This window comes from Eptesicus fuscus, chromosome 12, assembly GCF_027574615.1.
Source record: "Eptesicus fuscus isolate TK198812 chromosome 12, DD_ASM_mEF_20220401, whole genome shotgun sequence".
Taxonomy (NCBI): Eukaryota; Metazoa; Chordata; class Mammalia; order Chiroptera; family Vespertilionidae; genus Eptesicus; species Eptesicus fuscus.
In genome coordinates this window covers 46,935,443-46,949,697 of record NC_072484.1, presented here as the reverse complement: position 1 = coordinate 46,949,697, position 14,255 = coordinate 46,935,443, and positions in this window count along the sequence as shown.

The window sequence follows — 14,255 nt, the reverse complement described above, 5'->3', positions numbered from 1 at the left end:
AGCCATCGGAATAAATATCACCTGAAAGCCTAGACCTTCTTTTCATTATTTTATAATTACTGAATGTCTACTGAACCATCACCGGTATATTGACAACCTAATTGGCTATATTATGAACTAACAGAGAATTTGAAGACCTTTGTTGTACAACAGCTCTGAGCACTTGGATTTTTGTTTTGGTTTTGAAAGAGAAATATTTAGCTATTGAACAAAGAAGGCCAGCTGTCTAGTTAACAAGAGACTTGAAATTCATATGACTTTCATTTATTCAATTTCCATAATGAAACTGATATTGTATTTGGTTGGAGAGCATATATATTTTTCCTTTTCCAGAAATCCATGTTCCTCTCAGCATCCCATCCTCATCACCAAAACTGTCAAGAACGACGAAGGGTCTGACATTCTACTCTCAGGCGAACACATTAAAATCCAATAGCTTCAGGATAATATCTCTTCATAGTTCAATTAAAGAAATATCCTCCAAACAACAGAGAACAGAGTAAACACACTATTGTTCCAGGAGGTGAGAAGAATAAAGTCCATTTATTAAAACTGAGGTGTATCTTTCTATAAAAGGAGGTGCGTGGGGACCTATATCAGAAGCTTCCTCTATGCAGTTCTGCAATTACGCTAGAACTGTGTGGTGATCTGCCTCCTCTGCTTCTTGGTTTGGGGGGATGCCCTTGCCTTGTCTTTACCTACAGTGGTGCAATATGAATCTCAGTTTTTCATCAACTTCAATAAGAGCTACAAAAAAATCACTCACACCAAGCATTTTTTTTACACAAATCATCTTCAGTGGTCTTAAAGAAGCTTCACTTCTTATAGCAGTGTCTAGGGGGCCCTGCCTGCCATAACTCTCCCCTGCCTTCTTATTTAATCATCTCTCTCCAGGTTGGAGCTCTCCATTTTCCTCCCTCAATTACATAGAAAACGGTCTCCTCTCACTGGCACAAACCACAGAAGAAACAAAAACAAGTGATGCTCAAATTTAACCCAAAGCCATTATCAAATTATGCTTCCCAGCAAACACTCTTTTCCCTAAGAGGACCTCTGTCACAACTGCTAACATAAGACACTATCATTCTCCACCAGAGACTTTTAATTGAACAATTTTAATCACACTAGTAATTTTCACTCTGTAAATGTTGTTCAATAGCATAGCTAGTCCGATTCTTATTCATTTTGGAAAGTTTTGGTTCTAAGATGCACATGAGAGCAGAGGTAAGTATACATTTTGTTGCTCATTTCAGCCTTGAAGTAATTACGGTACTAATTACATTTTTATTTCCAGATGTAAGACTTTTACTCTATCCCAAATAAAATACATTCTACTCCCTGATGTGAAATATCTGCTGCTGCTCTTTCTGCCTTACATAACACACAAAAAAAATAAAATAAAAAGAACAAAATTGAACCATCCTGCCACTATGGCATGAGAAGAGCATTGGTCCCCTCCAGCCACTGGAGATTTGTAAAACCTGTCATTGATGGTTCATGGTTGCTTGGCAACCATCTTGATATTGAAGCACTGCATGTGTAGCATATTCATGTTTCAGTCGTTCTTTGATACAGAGAATCTCTTTCCTTGATGAAGCTTTAAACCCCATCGTTTTTAAATCCAAGTCAATTATGAAATACAGTCATAAAGAAAAATAAAGCTTTTCACCTTTTCCTGTTGTTTTTTGGGGGTCTGAGGATTGGTGTGTTCCTTACCCTGAAAGGTCAAGAAAGCAGAGTTAGTGATAGTGGTGGGAATGTTGTCTGCATCACACCATTGACATGACTTCTCCTTCTGTCAAACAACAGACAGTGACTGTGATATGAGAATGTGCAGGGCAGAGAAAAAGACAGTCACATGTTTCTTAGCTGCTCACTGGGTCCTAGAACCAAAAGTTTTCACTTTTAAGAGGGAGAGCAGGGAGAGGTGCTTGGTGGTGGATGAGATCTCTCCAGTACAGAAATAAGAACCTACTACACTATATATACTCTTCCTGTCTCAAAAGTAATTAGTAGGGAAAACAGAACATTTTGGAACATTTTACTTAATAATATATTCAACAAGTTAAAGGTCACAGAAATATTTTAAAAATCCATAGTATGTTCTAAAATGGTAACAGTTACACAGCTATCAATTTCATGCTGATGACTTTTTCAAAATTCTCTGTTCTTGTCATGGCAACAATAACTACTCTGATGTCATGATTCACTTCTCATGTGAGCAAAATTACCATTTGCTTAAAAGAAAGTTCAGTACAATGGACAATTCCCTGGAAAACGGAGGCTTAAATCAGAAATACAGACTTGCTCATATAGTTCACACACACCAATGTCTTCATTATTTACTATAGTAAATCTATTTACTATAGATTCACAGTTCTAAAATGGCAAATTGTTTAAAATACGTATGAACGATGATTGTTACAGGTAAATCTCCAGCATATTATCATTTTCTACTTAGGATTATCAAAGATCGGGTGCCATGGGGAAAAAAGGAGACATATGTAATACTTTAAACAATAATAATAATAAAAAAAGATCAGGTGCCACTATGGTCAGTAATGTTAGGACATTTAGCAGATTTTTTGATGTCTTCATGCTGCTATAAATTCATCTTTTTCTAGGTATATTTATTTCCCCACTGGCTACAGAGGTGAGTGCTATAAAGGCAATAGCCTGGAGATTGTTTACCTCCTGGGATTCTGACTCAGTGGAGTGAGATGTATATGTCTGATTTACAGAATATTCTCCAATTTAGCAAATAAAACAAAATCTTCATAAAGTATACACTTACTGTAATAAAGTCATGTATTCTAAAATATGAGCTCTCGTGTGCTATCTACATTTTAAGCACTCCCAAATCAGAGTGCAAATGTCCATTCTTGGCACTGGACTTAGTGGGCTTGAGGTAGGGACTGTATTTCCTGCAAGGAAGGAGACATGAACTGGCGAGGAAAGGATATTGAATGCCAACATATATTATTTATATTTCAAGAAGAGTAGATGTTTTCAACATTCAGGAACTAAAAACTAGTTTGGGAGCTACAGGGTTGGGGTTGGGTGGAAGGTTAGGGGCAAGAGGAGATGGATTTTGCTATAAAAATAGCCAATTACTTAGTAGCAAAGGAGAAGGAACAACATACATCCCTGAAACCGTAGGAGAGCAATACCATGGAACTTAGGATAAATACCACGTGAGAGAGAGGGGAAGAATCCGCAGGAACTGAACTTGATGAAATAAAGGAAGAATGGTGAACGCCACCCTAGCCAGTTTGGCTCAGTGGATAGAGCATCAGCCTGAGGGACTGAAAGGTCCCGGGTTTGATTCTGGTCAAGGACATGTATCTGGGCCCTGGTCAGGGCTCGTGCAGGAGGCAACCAATTATGTGTTTCTCTCACATCCATATTTCTCTTTGTCTTTCCCTTTCTCTTCCACTCTCTCTAAAAAATCAATGGAAAAATATCCCCAAGTGAGGATTTAAAAAAAAAAGAAAAATAAGAATGGTGAACACCAAATACTTTGACACACTTCGTTACATAATTAAAAATAACAGCAATTATAAACTGTTTTTAAGAAAACTGCTATATAATACTTAACAATAAAATGATAAAGGCATTATTTCCACTATTAATATTATTCTGGAAATTTAGACAATGCACCTAATCAAGATAATCAATGCTGTAATATGGAAGATAAATCACTGCCTTTATCAAATGTATCTGAGTAATATGTATTATCGATTTGAGTAAATCCAATATTTGAATATGACTCATAAACCAATATGTCAATGGAAATTAAATATATTATAAAGTGCTATGCAAGGGTACTTGGATTGGAAACAAACACACAGTAGTGAAATGCATAAAAATCCATAGATTCTATACACTCAGAGATAAGCTTCCTACTTCATCTTATCACTGATGTTAATTAAGTGCCAATTACTCTGCTCATTCCCATTTAAACACAGATTTCATCAAATACTGATTTCACCACCTGCAACCTAAATCAAGCACTTTTCTCACAGCAATCAGGCTTCCATTTAAATAGAAATCGATTGTTTCTACACTGGAAAGAGCTGTTTACTAAAGAGCTGGGAATAGGGTGAGGCAAGTAGGGGCACACCAAAACTCAGTAGTTGAGGGAAGCAATATTTTAATGTAACTTTTAAAAATCTAACTTAGTGATCATCTTTATCATGAATAAAATGTCAACATTTTAAGTAAACTGTCAGGTAGTTATAACCTATATATATAAAAGACTAAGGTCCATCCGTCTGACTGGTAGCTATGATGCACACTGACCATCAGGGGGCAGACACTCAACACAGGAGCTGCCATGATGCTCACTGGCCATTTAAAAATAAACAGCACTACGGACTTGGCAGAGGGACACAGGCCCTGCCACCACCTCAGAGCAACACCCCACCAAATCACAGCCAATACTGCCAAGACCCCATGGTGCAAAATGCGGCCCACAGCCCAGCCCAGCCTGGAAATAGTGGCTGTTGGCATTGGGTAATGACATCACGTAGCAGCTCCCAACTTCTTCTCCCTAGCGACTAGCCTCCTTGGAGTTTCTTCAGTCCAGGAACCCTACTTGCTTTATAGTCAGGTGCAAACATTTTACAGTTTAACCAAATGTTTGTGAAGTGTTTTTAGGTGCCTCATCTCATTTGATCCTCACAGAAGTCTTGGAATAGGTAGATAGGAGACTCGGTAGAATCCTATTTTCTCCTCATTAACAAGACATGAATAGCGATATTAAAATATTTCTTCTAATTAATTTCCTTTCAATGTGCACAAATCCGTGTACTGGGACATTAGTTTATTATAAAGCAGATAACATAATCTGGATTTAAGTTTAAGTTTGATAGATAACTGATAGGCAAAATTTAAAATTTGGCTACCGTGTTTCTCATTGATCTATTGAACATCTTCTGTAATAAAATTTTTAAAAATTTTACTTAATAAAAGTTTTAGGAATAAAATGAAAATTCTTAGAAGATGTATCCAAGCCAGTATTTGGTTCAACAAATGAATCCTTTGGTAAGGTAGACAAGTTTCAAAATCTACTAGAAACAATAATAACAATTTAACCACTGCTTTGTCAACCAATTCACCAAGTGGCAATGGAATCTAATGAAACTAGTGAATTCCTAGGAATATGCAAACAGCCTTTGGAAACTGTAGAAGGAAAATATATGGACTTGGGAGTTATACTACTTTGCATCATACTGAGGACTCTGTGATCTATGTTGAATTAAACATGTGTTCATTATATCCAGCTGTGGGAGGTTACAAGACTTGAGTATAACGTATGGTTTGAATCTTACATTGAGTCAGGTCAGCACATGATCAGTGGTCCTGGATGGGCAAGCATGACAGCTTCCCTTGGCTCAGTTGCTTTCACTCTGGTGTGTTAATGAAACAGTAAGTTTGCAGCAGCGCTGTGCACGCATGAGCTAGATGCAAGGGACCAAGGGCAGATAGTTCCCAGATTCCTTTCCAATTCCTTAAGAAAAACTGCTTTAATTTCTGTGGCTAAAGAAACATTGCAAAGAGAAGCACCAACTTAGCATTTAGAAGAGTGTAGCAGAGGATTTGCTGTCTTTCAAAGTTCCATATATGTGGTATGCATGCTTGCTACCCTATAAAGGGGTTTCTTGCTGCATCGGTTTCATGTATTGGTGTTTTACTGCATGATCAGGCTTATGGCAGGCTTCACTCTGCCCCATCTATATGCTCTCTAGTAAATTTATAAGCTTATCAAAGAAGATATGTAAAATCTATGGACAAATTTTGCATATTTACTTGTTCATGCATGAAAACTGTGTCTAACAAAATTTGTTACAGTAGCTTAGAAAACATTATCAATGACCTCACCAAAATGTAAAATTTATTACATGAAGTAAGAATATTCAATAAGGGGTGAATTAGGAGCATTACAAAGGTTAAACATAAGCAATCTCACGTAGTAACCTACTTCATGTAGTAATTCATTGAAAAAGATCAGAAGAAACAAATGTATCCTTACTTTTATTATTAAGTTGATATTAAACTAATTTTCAATCTAAGTTTTATCTAATGTCTAATTAATTTAAAGTATTCTAATAAAAATACATAGACATGATTAGTTTTTAATATAAGGATCAAAATGAAGCAGTCAATGGTGTCATCATGGTGTAAGACTAGGGTAATTATTAAATTACTTTCAGGTTCTATCTTTTGAAAATAGTGATAATTCACTTTTTATCTTCTCTTCATGCACAATTTATCTAGTAGAAAGTTAAAATATTTAGCAAAGCACATTCCAACTTTTGAGCTATTAAAGTTTTAGAAAACACTCTGCAGACAATGTTAGATCTTTTATAATGTATGTATATTTAATTTTTTTCCATTTCATAGATTACATAGAAAAATATTTAGACATCAAATAAGCATTTGCTTGATAAGACAGATATTATTCTTCTTCTCGAATTTTTAGCAATAACCTCCAGAATGTCATTTAACAAGATTTCTCTTATGAATTAGATATAAAACAACAGTTCATTCCACCAACAGTTATTTAATGAACATCTGTGGATATGTTAAATTACCTAATGGACACAGAACAATATGTCTTTAAGTTATTACATAATGCTCAGTGGCTTTTCGTAGAATCCCAAAGTTGCTCCAAGTCTTTTGAGAGAAAAAACCTGTCATGAAGAAATCAGGATCACAAATTCTGTAACTCCATAATTCATGTGAAAATATGATTTTTCAATCAAAAGTGTTAGGACAAATGGTTCAGTTCAACCTGTGAGGAACTGCCAGGTACTGCCCCTCTCTTGAGCTATACACAAGTTTTCCTTCTCAGAAAGCTTCTGGAAGTTATGAGATGAGGTCAAGGATGAGGAAAACAATTTTGGTGTCTTAGATGATAATCAGATTCCCCGATGTCTCTAAGACTCCAGGGTGGACACAGTGGGTCAACTGGTCCACAGTGCTCCATTGTGAAGTTAGCCACCATATAGAGAACCTCTTTCTGGGTTTTAAATTCTCCATTTTTTTTAGCAGAGTCATCAAGAAAGGCAGAAATCAGGTGCTGGCTGTACTGGCAGGTCCCTGTGGCCATGTGGCTAAAGACTCAGGTTGCCTCTCTGGATGGAGGGCATGGGGCGCTTTAGGACTGGGGTAGTATGCTCAGCATGCCTACTTTGATGGCCGCCTGGGTCTGGAGATCCATTCCAGTGAAAATGTCCCCACAGTGTGGAGCAAGAAGGTCAGACATTGAGTTCCATGCTAGCCATGAGCTTGTCCAGTCTGGGCAGGACATCCGTGTCAACCACTTGCCATTCACTCACTGCAGCCATCAGTGAGGTAGGAGAGGGCCCAGCAGGTGTCCAGAGAACCTAGATGCCATGGTGCTACAAGAGGTAGAAGAGGATGAGCAGCATTTACTTCAATTTTTTTTTCTCAAGGTACAGGTTCTTGCTTCTACATGGAGTGGGCAAGGTCGACTTGATGTTCCTCAGTCATCAAGGTCGACTTGATGACTGGTCTGGTTGATGAAACCAAGGCTAGTAGATGAGTGGGATGACTTTGCTCAAGATAGTGATGTCACTGAACTGTGGGCTGTTACCTGCAATGTTACCCCAAGCCCATGCTGCCTGTTCCCACACAGGCAGCTCAATGAAGGGCTGGTTGGTGCCTCCCTTCCACAATGGCTCGGGTCTGCTCTCAAGTCTTTGCAGGATGTTGGTTAGAGTCCAGGCTGCCTCCAACTACAAGGAGTGAAGTAATGACTTCAGGAAGTCCACGTGCCTGAAAATGAGCCCTGCTTCAACAATCAGCCTCAGAGGAGCGTTCTTTTCCTGGAACAGCATTTTCCTGGCTGCCTGGGTTGCCTGGAAACACAGGTCTGGATCTGAGGTCTTCATAGTATTGCCCATTTCATGGAGGGTGAGAATGACCCCTTTGGCCAGCTTTCCAGAGGATGAGTCAGGGGAGAGATTGGTGATGTCCCTTCTCTTTAAAGCCTGCTCATCTTGCTTGATTTTCTGTAGCTCCAGCTGACTGTCATCCCCTGTTGCCACCTCGTAGCTGCACCTTTACCTCGCTATTTAAATTTTCTCAGCCTGTCCTCTGAAGCTTCTAAAGTGGGCGTATTGGCTGGAAGAAGTAAACCACCTGGCAGGGAGCTGCTTGATTGATGAGGTAGAAGGAAAGCAATAGTCAAAGTTCAAAATCCACGTTCTAGTTTGTACCTGAATAGAACATAGGATTCATATTACCTGCAATATTATTTAACATTTTTAGGTGTCAGTTCTTTCATGTATAGATTATGAGATCTGACTTTTCTAAAGTTCAGGGCTATTTTGAAAGAAGAAAATTATTTATGCATTAAAAAGACTTTAAAAATATTTAATTCCCATTAACATTTCTTAGGTGATGCAATGCATTGAAATATGATCCTGCCTTGTGCCAGCAAAAGTCCTTTAAACTAGATATGCTGGTAAGAAAAGTGTGCTCTTAAAGTGACAATTCTGAGCTTCTCTGAAGTCTGTGAGGGACTGTAATTAGGGACTCAGTATTTATATGTGCATTTATGTAAACACATCCCCTCATCCACTATAAAATATTGGCTAATCTTTTATATTTATTGAGGAAAGTAACACATAAATCTAACATAGTATCGATTTTTAAGAAGATTATAATTTACATTGTGAGCCTACACAGGCAGTCATTAAATAGTCAATGACATGTTTCTAAATTTATTGCCCCAAATAATATTAATAATTGCTCAGCTACTCTACTTTAGCAGTCTCGCCTCCCTGTTTACTCCGAGAACATCCATCACTAATAATTATAGAATAGCTAGGGTTTTATGCTATACTTGTTATTTGGACCCTTGGTTAATACTAAGGAAATTTCAGAGCACAGAGAAGGAACAAAATAGCAAGAGCATGCCAAGAAACATTTGTCCAAGATTATAGCAAAAAGGTGGACATGAGAGCTAAAGAAAGAGCCAAAGGAGAATAAATGACAAAAGAGGGCTTTAATTTATTTTTATGTTGGGTTAAAGCATGATTAAGAGAATGGACTGTAAATAGAAAATAACTAGGATGAATCATCCTAGAACCTAAAAAGGGGAGGCATGGATTCCTTCGTATCAGGAGGGCAAAGGTAATGAGTGGGTGAAAATGAATGTGCATTTTGAGAACCGTTGAGAGGAAAATCAAGTCACAATTAATGTAATTTTCAGTAAGGTGGAGAACATGTGAAAAGAGTTCATACATTTTAATTCTACCCTGTGGAGAAAGATAGGGAGGTTTTCTAAAAAACATAGTAAGATTGATGGGAACTAAAGGCTAAAGTGAATTTGCTAGCTCTGTATTTAAAGAGGGGCTCTCTGATTTGTTGTCTTTCTTCAGTAAAACTCAATCAACATGGAAATACTGAAGAGCTTCCTTCATTCAAGAATATGCATGTGGACATTAGGTCATGGAGTATGAAGAAGGCCATAAATCTAAACCTCGAGGAGAAAGCATGTGAAGATATGAGCCTCTATTGGAAGAGTGTTCAAACAAGAGGTGGAAGATATCCACTAGGCCCTACCTTCTATGCAAGAAGTTGGGTGTGGTCCTTGAAGAGGCAAAGGAGTTTGAAGAAAAGTATAGAAGAAAATACTAAGCATTGTTTATTTCCAACTATATTCTACCATGGGAATGAACCAATTTTTCTATTGATGTAAGGGACATTTTTAATCACCTTCATGTGTTCAAAGAATAGATGAAATAAGTGATATCCTACCTAATAAAAGAGCAATATGCAAATTAACCATCACTCCACTACACCACAAGCCACACCCACCAGCCACGCCCACCAGCCAATCAACAGTGAGTATGCAAATTAACCCCAACCAAGATGGCTGCCGCCACAGAGAGTAGGAGGGAGACTTGGGTTTCCCTGGCAATGGAGGAAGCCAAGCTTTCCACACCTCCACTCAAGGATACAAAGTTTCAATTATAGAAGATAAATCCCAAGAAAATCCCATTGAGCAACCCTAGCCTGCTCTCTCAAATCCCACAGAGCTTGAGAGAGCAGGCTAGGGTTGCCCCTGGCAATGGAGGAAGCCAAGCTTTCCACCTGCCCTGGCTGGCCCAGGCCTCCACTCCAGGCTACAAAGTTTCAATTATAGAAGGTGAATAAACCACAACAGAAATGGCTGCTGCCACAGAGCAAACAGAAGGATTGGCTCCACTCCAGGCTACAAAGTTTCAATTGTAGAAGATAAATATGTCCCAGATACCAGGGCCTGTGCTTGGGTCGCCAGGGGGCATGACCAGCCTGCAAACCACCACAGGCTCCTTGCCCAGGCCACCCCATACCCCAAGGGAACCCCACCCTGATCCGGGACACCCTTCAGGGCAAACCAGCTGGCCCCCACCCATGCACCAGGCCTCTATCCTATCTAATAAAAGAGTAATATGCAGATTGACCATCACTCCAACACACAAGATCACGATAGCTGCCCCCATGTGGTCAAAGATCCTGCCCCCATGTGGATGCAAGATGGCCACCACAAGATGGCCAGCAGGGGAGTGCAGTTGGGAGGGACCAGGCCTGCAGGGGAGGGCAGTAGGGGGTGACCAGGTCAGCAGAGGAGGGAAGTTGGGGGCAAACAGGCTGGCAGGGGAGCAGTTAGACATCAATCAGGCTGGCAGGGCAGTGGTTAGGGGGTGATCAGGCTGGCAGGCAGAAGTGGTTAGGGGCAATCAGGAAGGCAGGCAGGTGAGCAGTTGGGAGACAGCAGTCCTGGATTGTGAGAGGGATGTCTGACTGCCCTAAATGGGCAGTGGGACATCCATCGAGGGGTCCCAGATTGGAGAGGGTGCAGGCTGGGCTGAGGGATATCCTCTCCCCCCTCCCCCTCCCCCCGTGCATGAATATCATGCACTGGGCCTCTAGTAAAAATATAACAACCCCTAATTATGCTATTTATTTAATAACTTCTTTGTAAATACTGCTATTAAAGAGTTACCTAAAATGGTTCACAAAGGTTAAAAAGAAAGCAGTTATGATATTAAATTAGAAAGTAATCTATTATTACTTTATAAACTGGGCTTTTGCACTGAAAATAAAGTAAAACAAATAGTTTTTAAAATTAATTCTTTAAAGTAATTTCATCACAAAGTCTTTTATTATGTTGATATTTAAACCATCCTTTTAAACTGTAAAAATAATTACAGCCTCAATGTTAGACATATCATTTAGCCAGAATAGCCATTTTTATTTTTATTTTATTTTTAAAAAATCTTTATTGTTGAAAGTATTACATATGTCCCCTTTTTCCCCCATTGACCCCTTCAAGCCTGCCCTGCCCCCTACCCCGGCCTTCACCACACTATTGTCTGTGTCTATGGGTTATACATGTTGTATACAAGTTCTTTGGTTGATCCCCTTCCACTCATGCACCCATCCACCCCTGCCTTCCCTCTAAGATTTGACAGTTTGTTCCATGCTTCCAGGTCTCTGAATCTATTTTGTTCATCAGGGTTTTTTTTTTTTTCTTTGGTTCATTAGATTCCACATATGGATAAAATCATGTGATACTTGTCTTTCTCTGACTGGCTTATTTCGAGTAGCACAATACTGCTTTTTCAATGTCACTTGAGGTTCTAGTGTTAGCCATGAAGAAACACATCTTGCTTTGTCTCAAAGGGACTTTTCTGACATTAAAAAAAAGCTGACATCCTTTCATCACAGTTTCTGTGTCACTGTTTTAAGGAATATCAACTAAGGTCACATGAAATACTTTGCCTTATAGCTTTGGAAAGCACCGGGAAATTTTTCCCCTGTCAGTGAGCTTGGCTATAAAAAGATTAACTGGTGTCAGTACTCCAAGAAAAAGAACAGTGTCCCAGGAATCAGAGCCAATATTCCCATCATAGCTCAGCTATTAAGATGAACTCCATTCAAGCCAAATAGTAGTGTGACATTCAGTAGGCTAATGGTATTTTACCATACATACAAGGCACTTATATAATTACATAGCAGTAGATATTTCTATCACTATGGTCCTAGATTCTGATAGGGTCTGCCTTGGGGTGGATGTTATTCCCTACATTAACTTTCAATTCTTCATTCTACAGCCAAGAAGTCTGCTTTTGAGTTCCTAAGCCAACCACAGAAGAGCAGGCTTCCAAAGCCCCATGACATACAAAGGAAGCATGTACTTGCACAAGACATGAGATTAAAAGGTTCTATTATAAAACCTAGTGAGAATTGCCCATTTCACTTAAGCACTCTCTGAATGTCAGTACAATATAGTACAACATACCCAAATATATCAACCAGATTCATATAATCTGAGAGAGGCTGTCACAAATACAAAATACTTGTATTTGGCCAGCAGTCAAAATGCAAAACAAGTTGGGAAACTTGGTCCCAAGAATTCCAGAGGGGATATGATCTTCAGTTTCAGAAATATAACTTAAGCTCTTCTTGCTTATTCATGTTTTTTTAAAATATAGTTTTATTGATTTCAGAGAGGAAGGGAGAGGGAGAGAAAGATAGAAACATGAATGATGATAATCATTGATCAGCTGCCTCCTGCATGCCCCCTACTGGGGATCAAGCCCGCAACCCAGGCATATGCCCTGACCAGGAATCTAACCATAATCTCCTGGTTCATAGGTCGATGCTCAACCACTGAGCCACTATGGCTGGGCTCTTCTTGCTTATTCTTAAAGAGCACAATAAACCTAAAAAGTGTTTAAACTACCTCAGAAAATATAGCTACTCTCTTAATATCAGCTAAAATGCAAATAATATAGATCTCCTTTTCCCAAAGGAAATAGTGACCCCAAGGTTCTCATATTTGTTGGATTTTTGTGATGTTGTCAGCCACATGTGCTAAGAAGTCATAGCTAATTATAGGCAGTCTAGGGGTTGAGTCAATTCAATGCAATTTTATTTATCCTTTATATTTTATAATCCTTGAGTTAGAATGCAAAATATCTATTTTATACCTGCAATTTGTCAGGGAAGTAAATACATAACAGACTAATTGATCTCTAATAATTTACCTTTTCTGATTAACTGATACTCAAGATTCTGAGTGTTTGTTCGTTCAGACCTGCATCTCCTGCTGGGATAGTAATTTAGCACATTGAACCCTCATTTATATAAATGTCAAAAAGATGAACTGGTACCAAATCAGTAATGATACCTGCAGCAGAGTTGTTAAAGCCTCCTGCAGCAATCAGCATTTGTCAGACATTTCCCTCCAATTTTGAAAGGAGAAGACATTTGCTTTCATGGTGGTGCTCTTGGTCTGAAGATGGAGATTGGCTTTGTCATTAAAGATACTCAGAAACACATATACATACACACTGAGTAAAATCACACTTTGGGGAATGGTTGCTTTATACTGAAAAATTAAAGCCATTTATTTTGATCATGTTATCGCTAGTAAAATTGGAGACCATCTGAATGAAACTAAATTTCAGACAATATTGAGATTTCATGTTACAGATGGTTTGTAGTGGTGCTCACTTAAAAGGAAGCAGGGCATCCAAACTGAAGGCTTTTGCAGTATTATGTACAGAGGTGGGAGGGGAGTGTTTGATGAATTTTATTCCATTGAAGTGACCTTTTTGGAATCATCTCTCTAGAGAAGCAAGCAATGTGTTGCCTTTTACATGTAAGCAGCATAAATTAAATAGACTTCGACTGCCTTACAAGTATTGCTGAAATCTGTTCTGAGGTACCTCTTGTCAGTTCAAGTCTGCTTAACATAGGATGTGGCCAGTACCAATTTGACAGGGAGTGGCATGTTTCTCCAGGTTCTGAAGTACATATTGCACATGTATACAATGTGTGCATATATATATATATCCACATAAAATCTATATTCAGTTTTGATAAGTATTTTAGCTATAATTTTGTCATATAGAAAGTATAGACTTTCATGTTTTCTTCAGTTCATACCCCTGGAAGTGCTCAAGGTCTATGCATCTCATAGTTGGAAGGCACTGAGTTCGTGCATTCTAGGCTAATGGTCAAGACCTTACTGTACACATAATAGGGCTTCATGGATCCATGTGCTACCATATTTATGACATTAACTATAATAAAACCAGTGAGATATACTTAGGTTTCCAACATGAAAATTATGTCAGTCTCATGTTTATTCTTATATATTTAAAATCCTGCATCTCTAAATAGACTACATTTTAGTTCTCCTGCCAACATTGTTTGCCTATGGATTG